Below are 20,961 nucleotides of genomic sequence, written 5' to 3' on the forward strand. Positions count from 1 at the left end.
CTGTCAAGAATTACAAACAAAAACCAAGAGATATGAATAGGACTTGAAAAGAAGCACAAACCTCTCAAAAAACGTCGTGGATAATTCCAGAAAGTCGCGTTTCGCATGAATAGCTTTTAGGGAAGCTACGTTAGCACCTACCAGTGATGTTTTGTGCTTCTAAATAGTTATTCAAGGAATTTGAAAGCTGTACTGGTTAATGAAGTAGGTCTATAATCGAGTAATAATGAATTATCGCCAGACTTGAATGTTGGCACAGCGCTAGCTAACTGCCAATCGCATGGGAGCAATCCAGACGCATAGACTGTGCGAAAATATCAAACGTGAGGCGGTGAATACCTTCAGGTGAATTCTAGAGTATCTTAAATAAAACAGATGTGATCAGTTGCTGGTTTGGTTTTAAGTTTCTTTAGTAAAAACAAGGTGCCGGTCGCACTAGTAAATATTTGGGGCGTTAAGATAACAGAATTATTCATAGTACTATGAACTAAGGGGACCTGTTCTTAGGTGAAACGGGATGTGGACACGTTATTAAGAACCTAGGTACACTCAGATGCAACTCCGTCATCAATGGTTATAACCATTGATGACGGAGTAACACTATAGTGTCAGGATGATTCGAGGGCTTTATAATCTGCCAGAACTTCGGAGTGTTATTAGTTAACCTTGACATTAAGTAGAGGGTCAGCGAGGGCGGCGAGCAGATAATCAGCGCTTCATCACATGCTTTGCACGATACCAGAAATCGAAGCGGCTGCTTTTGTCGGCTTATCTGTAAAGACACTTTTTATTAATGTAAATGCCCTAGAGGTGCCTCTTAAATCAAGGCGCGATATTAGTGCAGGCTATATATGCATGGCGGGTATGAATCTGTCAATAAGTGTAACAAGTGTTTTACCAAACCGGCACCAGTATTACCTCTGCTGAGCGTGTTTAAAAAATCTAGAAAAAAAATTCTGTAAAAGCAGCAAACTCATGGTTTATTCCGTTTTTTTTTTTTTTATACATGTGTCAAGAAACGCCAGCCAGTCAGAAAGATGACCCTGTAGAGCATATACCCCCTGCACCAAGGCGCATTCTTCTCGGAATAGACGTTCGACGAGGAAGGTCTTCATGGTAAGGCGTCATGCCGCTCTTCGACAAGCTAAATAGCCTAATCAGCGCTGACACTTTGCACGGAATTCCGGAGTCGTTCATCACAAGAACTTTATGTGTGATGCAAGGTCTCCATGTGTCTTCTAATTTTCAACTGAAGTGCATTCCATAGAGACACTGCAGCCATGCACTACACAAAGAAGTGATAAATCGTCTCTGGCTGATGACGTTCGCAGCAGTGCACATACCACGGCACAAATGTCCCCTTGACGCTGAGTAAGACTGACGGGTACGGTTGAAGAGTGGAGCCTGTAATTATTTTCTTCATTATTATAAACGAATATTTTAGCAACGAATTCAACAGAAAACCGTTGAACTCGCTTCAAATCACTATAGTCAGCAAACCATATTTAAGGCTGCCGACATATGGCGACATAGAAAAAATTCCATTTCTTCATTTGTCATCGGCTTTTTTGACATGTGCGACAAACACTATTATGAAATGCATATTACAGAACCAAATAATTAGCGACTTTCGTCAGGAAACTACAGGGATATCTAAAGGAACACAACTCAGAAATGACGATGAACAACAGGAGACAAAACCACAGACAGGATGTGTTGCTTGCTGCAACCGGCTCAAATCCCACATGGTTAACGTTTCTTCGTTGTGTTGCTTCCTTTCCTTGTTTCCATGCTGCTTTCGGTCCGGTGTTTATTTTCCAGTATATGTCAAGAAGCGCAGACGTTTTGACATACTCTTGTTTAGTCCACACAACTCCATATAGCTAGGCGGCGAAAAAGGAAAACACAAAGAACCCATTTGACTATTAAGCACAGGCAGGAGAAAATCGGGCTTTGAGATTTGTAAAAAAAAAAGAAAAAAAAAAGAAAAAAAATCAGCAATGAGAAACAGTGAAGCAAGCTGACAAATAATAGGGTTAATACGTTCTGTTCATCTTAAAGCAGCGCGAAAACACAAGACTAAAAGGAACAGGAGACAACACAAGCGCTGGCTAATCTAGACTCGAAGGTAATAAACAAGTTGTCTCGACGCATAGCCTCCCATTTTGATAACCACACAAAGGTCACGAAAAGTCTGCGCCGCGCTTTGTTTTCTTTCTCGCACAATCCATCACTTGCAACGCGCAGACGAGTTTTGCTACCAAGAAGTCTTTGCAGACCTTTGCAGAATAGAGACCTCCGGATACATCAAAGTCGGCGTATAGAGGCTGCGCAGATGGAATTGGTGAAGGTCCGTAGAACGCATTGGTTATAGCTTAATGAAGAAGTAATCAGTATGATATAAGAAACATGAGTACTTTGCTAAGGCGCCAGAGATAGTAGGCTGTGTACTCGAGTAGCCCAACCAGAAGCCTTCATGTTTACCGAGATTAAGAGCTGTATTACAGTCTCCACAGACTTCCAGAGTTATTTGCAAAGCTTCCAGCGCACTTAGCATAAGACATTACGCTGAATAAGTGACAATCCTTGAACAGCTGTGGAGATAAGGATACGCAGTTATAAGGGTTCGGCATACAAAAGTAATAAACAGAGACGTCCGCGCGCAGCCCCGCTATACAGATAACTTTAGTGGAATCAGTTGGCAATTATTCGTTGACGTAAACTCAATTATTTCATAGTAGCATGGCTTCAAGCAATATATCCACAAATCCACGAACCAAGGTTGCAAATAAAATTGTGACACACTTTATGAAAAGCTGTCGCAAGATCAATCTGAATGACAGCAACGTGCCCAGCCTCAACTTCTTTAATGCAACACTGAACGCGCAACAAGTATGTGATTCTTTAAGTATGTGATTTTTAGTGCAGCGGCTTCAAATACCACATGTATATACGCGCCTTTTAAGTTCAGTGTCACAAAAAAAAAATAAAAAATGGCAAACACTATGCGAGAATGTTGGAATATTCGCGTTTGTTTTGTTCGTTTTTTTTCGTTTATTTTTTTTTACCACTTTAAGGCCTAGGTATGAACCCAATAAGAAGACAATATCACCCTTTTCCCTCGATCGCACAAGAAATGATTAACAATATTATATCAAAACTTGTTCTCAGAAAATTTAATTTGGTTCCAAGAAATGTCATCATATTATGCCGTTATGTAAAAATTTGTATGCACATCAAATAGTTTGAAGAACTGCTTTCTGAACTAAGTGAACTTGTTGGCGTGAGTATTCTCTTATTACAAAATGGGGATCCGATTTAAAAAATGATTTCTCATAATTACGTAATGTCGTCAGCACTTCGCACGCTAGCTTTTTCTTGGTCGATTCTTCCTTTAATACTGAGGAGGTACGCACTCTAGAAGGCTGTCAATGAATTTTAGTCTGTTTCCCCACTCTCGCAGCCGCTGATCAAAATCGCGCGGGCGTTGCTGATCGTTTCGAGTCTCGAACGACGCACGGAGCCTGTGCAAATATTTTCTGTTCAAATTATTACTGCAGACCATCTTGGACACTTAATAAGGTCCTGCCTGCTTTTGACCGTGTTCTCAAAAGCCTAAATGAGTGATTCGGGTCGTCGTCGTGTTTAAACCCATCTACAAGCTCAGACGCTTGTGTGTCTATGTACCCTTTCGAGCTTTTACCAGGAAATTTCATAACGCTTAAAATTTGGCTAGGAAGAGCAACTCTATGATGAGACTCAGGCTTATGCGGTAATCTCCCCGCATATATAATTTAAGACGGAATGTCAACAACCAGGCTAATGCTGTCGAGGATATGTATAAAATAAACCCTGTCACTTTTAGAAGACAATAACCTCGTTTCGTGCACCCAAATCACTTGTTTTTATTTACCACCGATTCGCGCCAAGTGCTCATTTCACTATATTATACTGACAGCCTGAATATTTTCGTGGGTGTGCAGGTACTGAGTGAGGTACTGGTTGTTCAGCTCAGCGTCTAGTACATGACGTCGACATTCTATAGAGCGACGTTGGATATATACACCGAGAAAAAATATTCGGTAATGTAGAATACAGAGGACGCGAGAACGGTGTTTTTTTTTTTTATTTCGGTGATTTGCTTCGTGGACTTTCCTACCTCGAAGAAGTTCGAGAACCTACATTTCCTCCCAATTTCTATCCATTAAAAACTTGTAAAGCAGCCCATACCGTTATTCCGAAAGGCATAGAAAGATGATTTTCATCAAGCAGTTGATGCCGCGCAGTAATTGCCGTTAGAGGAGTACGATCCACTACACGCTAGGCACGTTCTTAGAAAAAGAAAAGCATTATTACATGAACGCGCAAAAAATGTCATTGGAAACTGACAATAAGTTAATAATAGTTTAAAACACAAGTACGATGAACAAATTTTGAATCGCTCATGTAAAGGCAAAGGTGAAAAACATCATAAATAATACTGTCACGCACACGCCAAGCCCTGGCTGAATAAAAGGAAATTATTGCACCAAAATATTGTCGGTAATAGCTTGTGTTTATGCGAAAAAAATAATCAGTTCAGTTCAGTCGTTCAGTCGTGGCCGACTCTTCGTGACCCTATGGACCATGTCACGCCACGCTTTCCGGTCTCTCACTATCTTCCTAACATCACATAACTTCATCTGCAGTGCCTCGAGGATGCCATCTAATCATCGCGTTCGCTGCCTACCCCTTCTCCGGCGACCCTCAACCTTTCCCGACATCAAATCTTTCTCCAGCGAATCCTCTCTTCTCATTAGATGACCAAAGTAACTGAGCTTTAACTTTAGAATTTGACCCTGCAATGAGCAGTCAGGGTTTATGGTCGACAATATAGAGTGATTTGATCTTCTGGCACTCCAAGGAACTCTCAAGAGTCTTCGCCAGCACCACAATCCAAACGCGTCAATTCTTCGGCGGTCAGCCTTATAATACTTACACAAAAAATACAGCATACGTTAATTAAGGGATTAATTAATCAGTGACGTCCACTTAAGTGCAGTCATATGGCTACAAAGTAAAGCTGTGGGCTTTTCTCAGAAGCTGCTAAGTTAAAGGAAATTTCGTCCTGGTCGGGGCTTTGGCCCGGAGTCGCTCTACCAACTGAGTTAACCGGGACGATCAGCAGATAAGATAGTAAACAAGAGCGAATTAATCAATATTTGGAGGTGGGAACGGTGTCGGTCGAATATTTAGGGGAATCCCCCAAGGTGGAGTAGATTTGTAATAAAGGAGTAATTATGCATTGACATCCACCGAAGCGCGGTCATATGGCCTTATTACAGATCTACTCTACCTTGAGAAATTCCCCTAAATATTCGACCAATCTACTGCACATAAAGAAAGAAGGTGGTACCTTCAGAGGTCGTCCACTAGTCTTAACTACCATTCTGCGAGAGCCCCGCAGTTTAAACTGAAGTCTGTCACACTGTGCTTGAGATGCGCTTTTATTACCTTCCGACGACCTGCTAGTTCATTCAAATTCAAGTTGCATTATAAAGGGGTGATGAATTGTAATGCCACGACTATCACTTTTTGAAGCGAAAACCTTCACTAGGCTAGTAACTCCGAGTCTCGCGTGTGCTCCGTCGTTAGAAACATATATAAAACCCTGTTTTAACCAAGCCGTATGAACGTGCCTTAGTGGCCTATATGAGTGAATGCAAGGGTACTGGCAGGCTGAGTCTGAAATAACCGTCCCATGTGAAACGAGAGACCCAAGTTGGCAGCTCCTGCCAGGGGACCACGGTCATGGACACGACACGGACACGGCACACAGCGACGAATGGTTAGACTTGGCGTAGTATTGTTTTCGCAATAAAAGCCACAGCTGCGCACGTGCAAACCACGTGACGTCACAGGAGAGGCGCAGGTGGTCGGAGCCGCCGCAACCGCCGCCGCGACTCCGCCGGTTGACCTTTAGCTGGCGCTGTGCGCTTATCTTATTTGATGTACGGCTGTAATCAATGTTTCACCGTGATGATAAGCTATGGTATATCTATAAGGTGCAACCATGAACAAGGTAAGCCACAACTACGCCAAGGAACTACAAGCTAAGCCATGTCATCGCCGAAACTTTTCGCTTCTGATATCCAGGCTTAACCAAGCTAAGCCACCACAATTTTTGTGTAATGCTGGAATTCAGTTATTGGCTATATTTTCATATTTGCCCTCTCTTCTCTGCAAACTATTTTTACTCTGTCCACGCCTCTAGAAAACGAGAAAAATGATGTGTAAGATGAAACGCGCAGGTTTATAGAGCATTAAAACCCACGCCGTCAGCATGAGCAACCCATGCTTCTAATCACTCGACTATTTCCGCAGGTTTGGATATGAGAATACCTGCTGTTATTTCTGCATACCTAAGCCATTCTGAACTCGACTGAAAAATGTTTTCTTTCATTTTCTTTCTTATTTACGCGCCCCAGACAGCTTGAGTCCCGCCACTAGTTTCTCCGCTTTTTTCTTTTTTCCGAAAAGGGGGGGGGGGGTAGATATGCCACCTGGTGCCGTCAGGTTGCACTGGAATAAAAATAAGTTTTTAAGGAAGAAGACTCACGCGCTATTATTACTGAGGACATCATCATCATCATCATCATCATCTCAGAGCTGGAGCAGGTCTAAAGCTTAGCTCGCCTTTACTGGGCCGTAACAATATTTTATTATGGTTTACGTGCCCTCTAATCTAGCATTTGGTAAGTGATCAGTAATCGTTAGTGCGATAACAAACAACAACTTTAAAACGTGTAGTGCAGAAAAGACAAATACAAAAGGAAAGCTGGCTGACAGATGTTCAGTGTTTCGATTTGTGTGCGTCAGTCTGGTGGGCATCTGTCTCCTGTGCGGCTCTTAAACGTAGGTCTTGGAAGTTGTAGTGACCTTTCAAAGAGAAGATGTTTACCCTACAGCATTTACACCAATGAATTCTGCGCCTCTGACGCGCTACAAGGTCCCGACAGTCGATGCATTGGCTGACTATAAGCCGCCCACCCATCGTGATTGAACTGGCATTCCAAGTTATTTTGTTTACACTTACTAGAAGGTTTAAGTGCGAAGCATGAACTAAGAGCTCGCTATCTATCATTTAGAGCGTTTAAAATGTCTTCTTTTCTTATGCACACTTTATAAAATCGAGAAGACGTCTTTTCATTCCCTAATACGCGGTATTGTCGTCACTCCCAAATGCTTATTTAATAGTCTTTTCTTTTTATTTTCATCTTTGAGGATGGCCTGTATTTTGTCGCCACATTAAAAATATTTGACTAGTAGCGAGGCAGGCGAGAAAGCGGAAAATCAGAGACGCTAAAATGGGTGAGGGCTTTAACTGTACGGGGCGTCAACAACCTGCACCAATTACTGCCACAAGGCTGCTTAGTACAGACGTAAATAAACGAGCGATGAATTTTACTTTAGCGACAATGATCGCTGTGCATAAATGGCAACAAAACGAGGCTTAGCGAAAGCATTCCTGCAATATGGAAACGTGGGTGTAGAAATAGATTAGAGAGCAGATCTTCTTTGTAAATCTCACTCATTTTGTAGCGCGAACTGGATCGTTTCAGGCTTAAAGGGACACTAAAGAGAAAACTGAAGTGTGCTTGCATCGATAGAATGCCAATTCCTGATTACAAAAAATCCACTCTTACTGAAAACAGAGCTGTTATAAGGTAGCAAAGAGGAAGAACAGAAATACAGGTATCGCCGCCACAGCCGAAACGCGCAACTACAAATCACGTGACGCGTCAGGGATCACAAAGGCTGACAAATGCGAATTACGTTGCCCGTTTGAATGCGGTCGTAGGTTTTGTCTCGAATATAATAACACGCTTTTATCATACGTAAACGACTGCGAAAAGACAACGTAAACGTTGCAAGGGAAATAAAAATATATACTTGGAGGCGCCACAGGCGCCCACTTCAGTTTTGGTTATGTTTCGGCTCAGGCATTTCGTGCGCACTCGGATAGTTTGTTTGGACCTGCAGCGCCTGAATGACGAGCTTGGAACAGCAGATGCGCCTTGCTGGTTCCCATTTGAGCATTCGGAGGCGCGAGCGAGCGAAATCCGCTGCCGCCGGCACGCTCCTTCGTTCACACTTCTGCGCCAACATATCGCCGCCGTCGCCGCTTCGACTGCGACCTGACCGCTCGACTGCAGCTACGTACGCCACGAAAAGCATACATATGCTAAGTACCGAAGGAAAAACGCATTATCATTGAAGTGTTCACTAAATCATGGCACATCTGACCAACATACTGCGTCAACAAGACCTTCAACGTGTTATTTGCAGGCGTCGTAAACAAAAGGGGCATACTTGCCGCTCATACCAAGGAGAGTGTCGATATATTGCGCTCGTCGCCCGGCGAAAAAAAGGGCCTCGGGTAAAAAGTAAAAACTAAAAATAACGAAGCACCAGAAATACATAACAAAAGGTAAAAAAAAATCAATTTGTAGAAAAAAAAGAAAAAAAAAAACCCCAGTAGCCGTAAGATTCGAACTCACCATTGCTTGTTCCGAAACGTTCGGCGCTAACCGCTCGGCTACGCCGCTTTTTTTTTTCTTTGTTGCCGACTTGGACATTCAAAACAAGACGATTAACAATAAAACATTCCAGCACACTTTCGCGTGACACGGCGGGTTAAAACTTTTTCAGTTTTACCAAACTGTCAAGCACATGAATTCATTGTGGCTGCTCGGGGAGTGTCATATGCACTTCCCTGAACCGCACAACACTGTGTATGAAATGTCCTCGTACAGGATTGACTTGTATATCTGCATTGTTAAACTGCATTCTGGTTTTCCACAAGCTGTGGAGGCCCAGGAGCATTATTGTATCAAAGGGAAACTCCTCTGTATTAGGAAAAGGTAAAAATCGTATGCCATATGCATCTAAAGGTAGCTCTTTTTTTTTTTTTTAAAGTTCTCTGAAGCACATCCCAGAAAAAAATGGCATCCCAACAGTCCAGAAACACGTGTTCTATCGTCTCAGGTCTGTTACACAAGCCGCGCCACAGGAACCATGGAAATATTTCTGGTCTTTACGTCATGGCCCCATTTACAATAAAATGTTTCTGCTGCCGGTCTAAAAATTACAACTTCTTGACCATCGGCGCATGCTGCCTGCTCTCAACGTCTTGCAATTAATGTTCTGGATGCCTATGCGCACTATATTGTGCACTGGATCAATTTTAACATGTGGAATTTCACAGCGCTGGCAAATTTAGTGGCGCCGGCACTTCGGTCATGCTCTGCTACCCTGGACGTAATTTTCGCTGAACACGGAGCTGTAGCACGAACCTTGAAGGAAAAAAGTGCGACGAAGCTGCAAAACTGACAAGCGCAGCAGCGAGGACGAGCTCTATGTTTTTTTTTCTTCCTTTATGGGCCCATCGCTCGGTAAATCGCTTGCTTCACAGGAATCAGTATGGTTTCACTCACGGCCGGAATTCTGTCCAGGACATTTATAAATTACGTGAATTATTACAGGACTACAAACAACAGAAGCACCCTGTGGTTTTAATTTCTCTGGACTTTAAAGGTGCATTTGATAGTGTTTGGCACCCTTTAATCTTGCGTTTTCTAAGGCAGCATCGATGTCCAAAAAATATATATTCCCTTTTAGGTTCCTTCTTAGATGACCGGCATTTAACATATCAATCTCCTTCTTGTTCTATTTCGGCTCCTTCTACTCTTGGTAGCCCGCAAGGTTCACCTCTTTCCCCATTACTTTGGACCATTGTCCTTTATGACCTCCTAAATATATCTCTCCCTTCCCCAATTCACATTCAGGCATATGCCGACGACACCATTATCCTTGTACCTGGTAAGACAAGTCGCGAGTTATCTACAAGGGCAACCAGCGTTCAGACTTTAGTCCAGCAATGGTGCACCGACAATCATGTTCAGTTAAACGCACAAAAATGCTGTTATGTTTTATTTCATAATGGAGTACCAGCATTACATAAGCGTAAACCCACCATCCGTCTTGGATCTCACAGCCTTAAGTGCGAGCCAACTATCAGATTATTAGGGGTCGTTTTTGATTCGTGCCTTACCTTTATTCCCCATGTAAATCACTTGCAAACTAAAACTTTGGCCTCTACCACTAAGCTCCTTAATTGGTTTATTTTACACTTTCGCGTTTCACCTTCTCATTTGCGTCAAATTTATCACTAAGTCATTCTCCCCTCGATCACATATGCTGCCCCTGCCTGGTGGTATCACTCTCCTCTTTCTAGACTAAGAGATCGCGTCCTATCACTACAGCGAATACCACTCCTCGCTCTTACTGGCGCCTACGCTACCACGCGAACAGCCGCACTTTGCGTGCTTGCAAATGTTGTTCCGTTGCCTATTCATCTAGACCAGTTATGTGCCGAGTTCAAGCTTTTTACACTCCGGCAACCTATAGTTTATGGCAACGTTACATACAACCCTTCTGAAATACAGCCATTGTTCAATCCCTGGGCTGATCATCCCTCAATGAAGCTTAAATTTCATTTTATTAAATTCACCTACCAGGAAGCCATGTTTTGTTCTTCCCAACGCGCACTGCATATCTATAATGATGGGTCCTTCACACTTCACTCCGCGGGCGCAGCTTTTGTAGTACTTAACTCAACCCAAAACATACTATTTGTTCATCGCCTTTCTTTGCAGCCACTTTCCAGTGCGTATGAAGCGGAACTTGTAGCCTTTAATTCTGCGGTTGAATATGTTCTTAACAACCCTCCCACTACGCCTATTCGTTTCTATACAGATTCTCTTTCTCTGCTCTCTGCCATCTCTTCAGTAAATTCGTTTAACCCCACAATTCTTACCATTAAAAAGAACCTGTCGCGCTTATCGTCTCTCGCTCAATTCATGTTATTCCATATCCGGGGCCACTCCGGCATTTATGGCAATGAGTTGGCCGACCAAGCAGCTGGTAGCGCAGGCCAGTACGGCTGTTTACATCCTTCTACTCTTTCAAAACGTTATGTCCGTTCACGCTTACATCGTTCTTCCCTTGTTTTGTGGAGCATATATTGGCGCGAAAATAATGGTGGCACAGAATTATTTAATTGGATACCCAATACCCTCAATATACCACGCATTTGTCCGCCCCGTAATGCGATTACAACTCTAATTACAGGGCATGGCAGATTTCCTTTTTATTTTAAAAAAGTACGCCTACCCTCCTCTTCACTTTGTTCCTGTGGCAAGATGTGTAATGACGTCCGTCACTACTTCCAAGACTGCTCTCTTACTGCTCCTTTTGTTTCTCGCCTGAAGTCTTTTTGCTCATCAGATATAACAACGTCTCAATACCCGACGTTGCTTCGGAATCCTGTCGCTTGTGCAATTTTAATTCAAATGGTTAAACACATTAAGCAGCACTATACCTGACTTTTGTCGCTGACATCATTCTGTTAAGTAAACTATTTGCTTGCTATTTCGCATTCTTTAAATTATATGCCGCAGGGTTTATTTTTCTACGTATCTCCTCTGAAAGGTTACCTATGCGTTTTCTTGTTCTCTGTATTTCTGTCCTAATATATTATATATATATATATATATATATATATATATATATATATATACATATACATTCTTTTCGAAACATGCGTTCCAATTATGTACGTAGTCATTTAGAGTTGATTTCCTTTTCTTTTCTAATATTTTCCTTGAATTCTTGGTTTTTCTTCTCAGGTACCCTTTATTTCTCTCTCTTTTTTTTTTTTCTTTTTTCTGGCTGCATTTTTGACCTGTTTCCTGTTGTGGCGTGCACGCTGCGGCTGCCAACAGTCCATCCCTGGCTCTACAAGCACCAGTGGATTTCCGTTAGATCCTTACTGTACTTGAGACTGGGGATGAGGGACTCCTCGGAGTTTCCTGCCGACCCCCAACCACGCTCAGTACAGAGGAGGAAGATTGCTCTTCCTTTCAGCCTGTCTGATACGGACACGCCCATGTGCCTGCATGGAGACGCCTATGGCTGTAGTGCGCAAGTCACTTATGCCTACTGGATCACGTTTCTACGTGTCTAATGGTATTTCGTCGTGGCGTGCCCTTCGATGCCGCCAACTCTCCATCTTGGTTTTTACAAGCACCAGCGGACGACCTGCTGAACCTGTGCTTGAGCCTGATGGTGGTGGGGGCGAGGGTCTCGTCGGAGGGTCCTGAAGACCCCCTACCACGCTCTGCACAGGGGAGGGCTCCGTGCTCCTGTGTTGAGCAGTGTGCTTAAGGCATGCCTTCAGTTTTCCTGGATGTGCCCGTGATTGCAGGCACTCTTGCCTACACAGCCAGGTCCGTATCGGCAGAATGCATACTGCTATGAAATCAGTAGAGTTATTTTTTGTTTTCTTATTCCTCTGTGATATGTGACATTTTACTTATTTTGCCTTTTCTGCTGCGGTTGTCACACGAGTCCGGTATAGGGGTGCAGAAGTTTTTTTTTTTTTTTATATGAATCTTCCTCCATAGCTTCTCTTACCCGTGCATTTTGCGGTTAATATAATCTGGCATAGTGACGGGCGTCTTTTCGCATCAGACTAGATTTAATAGTTTTTTTTTCTCTCTTAATGTTTTGTCTAGGTTTTGCAATTCTTTCTCATCCCCTTCCTCTTGTCTGTGGTGTCGGCACTTAATTTTTTAATTTACTTGATTCTTCTATTCCTAAAATCAGTATTTTCATCTTTAATTTGTGGACCAACGATTACAATGCCGTAGGAAACAGCAATTCTCTATTGTTCACCCGATTTTTATTTCTTTGTTGGCGACTGTCCTGTTTACTTTTCTACCCCAGTCTCTCTTTTTTTATGCTTTGAGTTTCGTACGTCGCCCTCTCTCTCCGTATTGTTATTTGTCATTTTGTGTGACGGTGGTTTTGCTGCTGTTCTTTTCTTTTCTGGTTCTGGTTCGTGTTTTGTTTCACTTGCAGGTCTGGATGCTACCTTCTGGGGTTTTCCTTTTATTCTTCTTAAACCAGCGTGGGCCACCTTTCGACATGGACCTCGTTTGTTTGTTTTTATTTTTTTTTAATACCTTCTATCGCTTTTAAAAAGTGTTTTTTTTTTTTTTATCTCGAGCTGCAGCTCGTTTTTATTTATTTTTAATTGGTTTAAGACTGGCAAAGCTTTTGCTGGTCCGGGCTCCCCCTCAATTTTTTATGTTTTTTTTTTCTCAGTTCGAGGGGACGGATAAAATGGTAAATGGCAGCTAATGTTTTGTTTTTTTGCGAAGTTTATTGCCTCAGGGCATAAAAGGAATGTTATGATGGATGAAGGGTGTGGTCAAATAAATGAAAAAAGGTTGGCTGATGCTATGAAATCGAGGAGTGAACGATGATGCGGTCTCAGTGTCCAAACAGCATATGACTGCGGATTATGTGGGGAGAGGCCAGCTGCCACCAGGTGCCGGATCCGCGTTGGTTTCAACGCTGGACAATCCCACAGTAGGTGATGGATGTCAGCTAATGTGTTCGCTGCACATTCGGTTCAGCAGCATTGAACCCTTCTCATTTATATGTGGCTGGTAGCTTACGCTATCGCGTCATGCTCTTAAAGGATGAGCTTAAGTGTCCAAATAATGTAGCATCATACACCGATAGGGTGTGATAGGGGAATAACATAGCAGTCAGAAGAAGCTTCAGACGGCATTCTTAGCGCTAAATATACACACACGTACACACGAAAGAAAAGGAAGGACACGCGACAGGCGGAAGAAGCTTCCATAGTTGCTATCGCAACTCAACTAGGGTAACCAAAACCACAACTAATATGGTTTTTTGTACGACACGGGACTTGACTAGCGCTTATAACGTGTTTCCGCGCCTGTATATATTTTAATATGTCGTCTTCTACATCTTCATCCATTCCATGGTCCTCTTTCTTCTCTTTTTCCGCATCCCCAGTGCATAGTGGCAAGCCAGATTGTAATCATTCTGGCCAACCTCTCGGCCTTTCCTACCATTGAACAGATCTATATATGTCTAGCACAAGTAGAGAGAGAAACGAAAAGGAAGAGAAAGAAAGCAGCTAGTGGCCTATTTTACAAATTGTTTTATACAAAGCAGAGCATTGTTTAAGACTATTTTTTTTCTGTTTATGACGCAGGGCTGAAATGAACGATCCCCATATGCTACTAGTGAGCGTGCTCGGCGGTGTCTGTCAAAGCACACGTCACAGGGAGGCGAAGCGTCAGCACTTATAATGTAAGCAATATTATTCGCAAAGCCACTATATCTATAGGGTTCTCTGGATTTATGTCTTCCTTACATAGTAGCACGAGTGCTCTCAGATCATTTGTCAATACTAATGAAAAGGGGCAGGGGTCCGAGACTTCTGGACACCCCATCCTCTTGATATAAAGCAATCTACAGTTCCACATGGTCCAAGTTTGTAAATACAGCACAATTCAGACTTAAGAAGAGTTATTTTGTATGTGAAATGAAAGGTCCACTCAAATAAATAAATATTTATATAACGCAGGCTCCACTGAGATTGCAAAGGGGTTACATATGCCCCACAATATTACATATACATGCAACTGGAACACCATGCTCCACATAAAACAAGTGTGAGTCTGCACCTAATTCACAACTTTGCTGACCATGGTCGCTGCATGGAAGGGATGCCTAATACCATTGGTGATTTTGTGTTCTGACATGGCGTGTTTTTAAGCACGCAGCAAGATGAAACGGTGCGTTCAGAGCGTTTCAACAGCCCTTTCAACGAATCGAACACTTGCGGGACTGACACTACTTGGGCGAATGCATTCTGAGCAATCTCAACACTGAAAGATTTTGTTTTTGTAGCGAAAGCTACACTGTGCTATGTTTTTTAAGCCGCCGACATGGCATCGTGCGGCGTATGCCGTATGCTTCGTGCCGGGGTATCGTCCTATGTACGCTGACTTTGAAGGCACATTTGAACTCAGTTCCGAGTGCGCGCACACAATACCTTTCCACAAAGCGAGGCCTAAATCCTGAGTTAAGCGGCTCGAGAATACCTCCAAGAACCATGGCTTCTACCACGGGCAGCCATACTCCTCAGAACTCTGGAACGGTCCCTCCGTTTGTCCTCCACACACCTCTATCACCCCCTTCGTTCCACGGTGACAGGTTCGAGGACGATGAAGACTGGTTGGCCAGTTTCGACCGTGTGGCGGCTTCAACCAGTGCGACGGGGAATACAAGCTATAAAACGTCTACTTCTCATTGCTGAAATTGTGCAGAACGTGGTATGAAGCGTCTTTTACCACCGGGGAAGCTTTTTGCGGAGAGTTGTTGGCGACGTTTTGTACCGACGAGAGAAGAGATAAAGGTGAACTTGCCCTGCACTCAAGATTGCAGCAGCCGAAAGAATGTGTTGCCGTGTTTATTGAAGACATGACGCGACTCTTCCACCGGGCTGATCCAGCTATGTCCGAGGCCAAGAAGGTGCGCACCTAATGCGGGGTGTAAAAGAGCAGTTGTTTGCCGGACCCGCCCATCTATGCATGGCTACGTCCCTGCCCGCTGAAGAACCTCGATAGTTTGTGAGGAACATTATGAGAGAAGTGCTTCTGAAACTCAGCTTCAAAGCTCTACAGGCAAGCGTCGCTGCAACAGCAGACATGGTCCGGGATGAAATCAGTCGAGTGGTGCAGCTACCTCCAGTAACCCCGCAGCCGGAGCCCTAAATGACTTGCTGCAACATACTGCAAAAACCTGCACCATTGCCCCAAGCCTTTCTTCCGCTTACCACTTTACCTCCTGTGCAGTATCAAGTCCAAACTGTGCCGCCTCGCAGCAGGAATTCAGACCCGCCATTCGTAAAGTGAACGTGGGGCGAACGCGAAACAACCGCTCATTGTGCTACCACTGTGGAGAGCCTGGTCACATTCTGCGCAACTGCCCCTACCGCCAAATGGGTCGCAGAGGTTTTTCGCTTGATGCCTTTCGACCATGCTACGGTGAGCGACCGCAGGAGATCGAGCCCTGCCTGGCCGCTAACATGCAGCCCCGACCACACAACGCTTGTCCCGATCTCCATCACCAAGAAGATTCTCTTCTCTCTACCACACGTCGACCTCTGGCCAGTTCAGAAGCACTTTCACACGACAGCAACAAAAAAGACAGCGTCCTGCGGGGTTAGGTCCGCCGCAGCTGTACATAATCAAGAGCCTCCACCCGACGATTTGCCGCAACGTGCGACTTGGCCCGACGAGCCTAACGATGAGCGGCAAAAAACTGGTTTCTGCCAAAATTATAGTAACCGCCGACAACTGTAACGTGAATACATTCGTGGACACCGGCGCTGATATTTTAGTAATGAAGAGCCAGCTAGCCACGACCCTAGAGACCGGGACAGCCCGCTGCCATGTGGTGGCGCCGATTGGTGTTTGTACCTCACGAACACAGATCAGCGGCGCAACTTTCCCCGTCTGCTTTGCTGTGCTTCCCGAGTGCTCCAGAGGGCTCCAAAGGTGTGGAGTTCCTCCGGGAGCATAGTACTGTGATCGACACCTAATCGTGTCATTTGCCCCCCACCGCACACTTGACGCCAAATCCGTGCAACGCATGCTGAAGCTGCGAGTCTGTGAAGATCTCGTTGTGATACCGTCAAGCGCCAGCATGCTTGTGGCTGTAGAGTGCGAAAGCAGCGGCGGAACTCGTGGCATCGCCGAAGCTATCATGTCACTGCTCCTGGTTCGGCAAGGTTGTGTAGCCCGCAGAATTATTGAAATCAAGGACAGGCCCGCTGGGGTGGTGCAGGGGTATGACGCCCGACTACTGTGCCGGAGTGCCCGGGTTCGATCCCGGCCGCGGCGCGGCTGCGTTTCGATGGAGACGAAACGAAGACGCGCCCGTGTGCTGTGCGATGTCAGTGCACGTTAAATAACCCTGGGTGGCTGAAATTTTCAGCGTCCTCTACTACGGCGTCTCTCAGCCTGATTCGCTTAGGGACGTTAAACCCCACAAACCAAAACAAACCAGAATACCGCCCAGTTGACTGCACACACTTCAGCGTCGTCGTCTATCTGCAATATCTCAATTCTTCTTCGTCAAATGACACCCTTTCTCGTTGGAAGCACAGTCCCAGTACTTGCTACTGCGGGAGCGGAGAAGGAGCCTTGTAAGATTTGAGACGGGTCACAAGGACTATCTTTGACGGCAAGGATTTAGGTACCAAGGGTCAACATTGGTCACTTGGTGAACAGCACAGTACGGTGTTTTGTACCGCGGCAAGAGCTTTTCACTTAGTCCGACACGTCAGGATAGGAGCCACATAAACACAAGAGAGCCAGGTACATAGTGGGAGTCAAGATGGTGGCTGTCGTAACGGCGTTTCTGAGCTTTCGGAGAAGTAGAAATTGGTTGCGGGCGATTTGATGGGTGGCGTCAGCTCGGACAATCGTGTCTTGGGTGTAACTGCTGACTGCGTCGGGAGCAGAGAAGAACGTATCCAGGGAAGCACTGGATCTCGACCAAAAAGATGACAGAAAGGAGAGTATCCAGCGGTGTCATGACGGGTGGAGGTATATGCAAATGTGACATAATGTAGGCTAACATCCTAATCGAGATGACCTGAGACGTACATAGCATATCCGCGAGGGCACGGTTGAAACCTTCCGTGAAATAGTTATTCTGGGGTTGGTAGCTGAACTAAATTTATAACGGAGTGAGCACGAATGAAGAATTTCGTTTACCACTCTTGCCAGGAAACAGGGACAGCGGTCGGTTATCAGCTGTCGGGAAGCCCTATGGTGCAGTGAGACGTAATTCAGTAAGTCGGCGACGTCTGTCGTACATGATTACTGGGAGGCTTAGCGCGGAACAGACAAGGACAAGAGATGCACACAGGACGAGCGCTCGTCCTGTGTGCCTCTCTTGTCCTTGTCTGTTCCGCGCTAAGCCTCCCAGTAATCATGTCCCAGAACCAACTAGCCCAGAACTCTACTTTGCTCAAGTCTGTCGTACAGCTTGTTGGTATGTCTCGGGTGATGGCGTAGCGGTATGTATATTCCGTCACAACATAAATCCATTTCTTACCTGATACAGAAACTAGAGATGGTCCGAGCAGATCAACACCCACGCACGAAAATAGAGTGCCGGAAGGTTTTGGCATCGATTGAACAGTTCCGGAGAGAAGTACGGAGGGCTTCTTCCTGTTTTGACACAGCTCGCAACCTCCAGGACAGTTCAGGAACCATTTGTACGTGAACCGTTCCGTTAAGCGTTGATTGAGATAAGTCCTTTGTTTAAAGTATTACTAGTACTACTTCACGGAGCGCATTCGCGTGATGGGAAGGGCAGAGCATCGGCGCATGGTTGTACTCAAAGCTTTTGGATCACACTAATTTCGAAACTTCGCTTCAAAAAGTGACTGGATTTTTTATGCGTTTTTTAGGTGCTTATGAACTGTCGCGCCTTCTGGAAGCGGTCAAAAAAGCGTTTTGCAATTGTTGTCATTGCCTTTCGGAAATCACTTTTTTCTCTCTTCTTTGCCATCTTAACTAAATATATGGCTGATACCTTTAAGAAGTTTTGCTGCTGCAAGTCTTCAACTAATTTTATTCTCCATGGTATTGTGCATTTACCAACAATCTGAAATGTTGCTGTTTAGACGCAGTTTCCTCTAATGGGCGCGGACGCCGCCACTACTCGTATACACCCAAATTTTCACCAATCAAAAGCGCCGTTTTTTGATGCATGGACCCTACGGAAAGTTTCGCAACTGGAAGTATTGAAGACCTCTGGTTGTATTTGCGTGTATTGTTTTCTTGCACAAGAGTAAATGCTATGGCTTCTATGCTAAACATCGCACAAGCTCTTATTTGCGAACGAGTAGGGGATTGAGAAGATCTCACTGCTGTGTCGCTCAGAACCTTTGTCGCGGGGCTCGTGCCTGACATGCTCGTGGAACCAATCCCCACGGAAGCTTTATTAGATAGGATAGGATAGGAAATACGTTAAATTCTCGGAAGGTCTTGTGCCAGTAGCAGAAGAGGTCCATCTTCCGTCTTCTCACAGGGTCGGTGCCCCTATTCCAGGGCTCCGCTGAGCTTCGCTGCTCGCTGGGCGTGCTGGATCAGGCCTAGTTGGCAATCCAGATCGCCGCTGGAAAGCCGGCTCTCCCACTGCTCCGCACTCGGGGTCTTTACGTAAGCTATCGTTATTTCTACATTGCCACGTGATGTGGTATAACGAAGGTTTGCTACCACACCATGGGCAGGTGTCCCGATATTGCGACGGGTAAATCTTGCTCAGGATATGCAGGTTAAGGAATGTTCCTGTCTGCAGTCTTCGCCAGTACACTGCCTCTTGTTTTAGATCCCTATGAGGCGGCGGGTAGCTGATCCGTAGCCCCATATAGTAGTTCAGAATGTCTGAGTACGTAGGGCCGACTCGCTCGGGTAGATCGTCCGATTGGGAGGAAGCTCGGCTCGTGTACCCTCGAGCTACCTCGTCGGCGCGTTCATTCTCTGCTATGTCGGTGTGTCATGGCACCCAGTAGATGTTGTGTGTGACTTCTGTTGGGGTCGCGCTCTGGAGGTGCCTGAGCGCGGCGCGACCTATGCGGCCGTTCATGTAGTTACGGCACGCTTCTCTCGAATCTGTAAGAATGGTAAGGGACGTGTTGCTTCGATACCCGGCTACCACGCTAGAGCAACGGCCAGCTCCTCCCCTTCGGTTACCGTGCAATCCCTGACTGAGGCGCTAGCTAATTCCTTTAGGTATGAATCAATAGCTACCGCCACTGCGCTGTTATGTGAGCTTCCCGTATACGGAGCCGCATCCGTGTATACCGTTGTGGATTTTGTAGCTAGATTTTGTTGTACATACTTCGCCCGGGCTGCCCTCTGGGCCACATGCAAGTTGGGGTATTGGCGCATTCATATCTGCAGTGCACTGAGCGAGGTTTCGTTCGATGCGTATAAGCAAGTGATCATCGAAGTTGTTCATATGGGGCCTCATAATTTTGCGTCTGTCGCTACCTCGCTATGAATAACAGTTCCCCGATACACACGAAATCATTTGAAATAGTTCTGCCTTGTTTGGAGAGGAAAATTAAGCGATAAAGGAAAATGAGACTCGATTCACTAAACTTACACCGTGAGGGCACAAAGAGGAAAGGATTCCCTACGCCGGCCGAATGTGTCATGACTTCGACTTGAATGTGCCATGGTTTGACTTGGTCTCCATCACAATTGCTCACTCAAACACCGCCGCAGTGGTGCAGTGGTTAGGGCGCTCGACTTCAGTACCAAAGGATGGGGGATCGAATCCCAACCATGGCAGCCGCTTCTCGATGGAAGCGAAAATCCAGGCGCCTGTGTACTTTGCGATGTCAGTGCACGTAACCACCCCAGGTGGTCCAAATTTCCAGAGTCCTCCCCTACGGCGTTTCTCATAGCCTAAGTTGCTTGGGGACGTTAAACACCATCGACCAAACGAATAGCTTCGCCATTGTCTCACATGTATCGCAGAGCTGGGTAATCACGCTTCTCTCAGTGTTCATTTGTCTGATAGTAGCTTTGTACTGCTTCGTCCTTTTCATAAAACTGTTAGTTTTTCCAGCGTATGAAGCCGGGCACTCGAAGCATGGAATTAGGGACAGCGCGCCTACGGCCCTTTTTTTCAGAACAATAATTCTTCGGGCGGGGCAGGAGGCGTATGATGATGGTATAGACGGCTTGTGCCTTCTTCACTGCCCTTCCTTGCCAATAATATGTGCGCCAAGGTATCGCTGGAGGCCATGTAGATTGTGCTAATAATGACGTGCATTCTTTTTCAAAATACCTTTTATTGTACCAGAGCAAGGTTTTATACAAATATGGTACATCCTGAAGGTTCGCCTTCGCTCTCCGCAATGAAAATGCTGTACCGTTTGTGGGCGTACCTCGAACGGATACAAAGGTAAAACTTCAGATGGTCACTCGAGTGGAAATCGCG

At 45.1% G+C, this 20,961-nt stretch overlaps 1 long non-coding RNA gene across 1 annotated transcript in view; it reads right to left on the bottom strand.

Annotated features, from left to right (window-relative positions):
* Nucleotides 1-833: 833 nt before the first annotated feature.
* LOC146190931 (uncharacterized) overlaps nucleotides 834-20,961 on the bottom strand; it is a 42,099-nt gene continuing 21,971 nt past the window's right edge. Inside the window, exon 3 of the long non-coding RNA XR_014706590.1 lies at nucleotides 834-1,883. This is a non-coding gene — a long non-coding RNA (uncharacterized LOC146190931). The remainder of the gene's footprint in view (nucleotides 1,884-20,961) is intronic.

This window comes from Amblyomma maculatum, chromosome 4 (assembly GCF_055883805.1).
Source record: "Amblyomma maculatum isolate TAMU_Amacu chromosome 4, ASM5588380v1, whole genome shotgun sequence".
NCBI lineage: Eukaryota > Metazoa > Arthropoda > Arachnida > Ixodida > Ixodidae > Amblyomma > Amblyomma maculatum.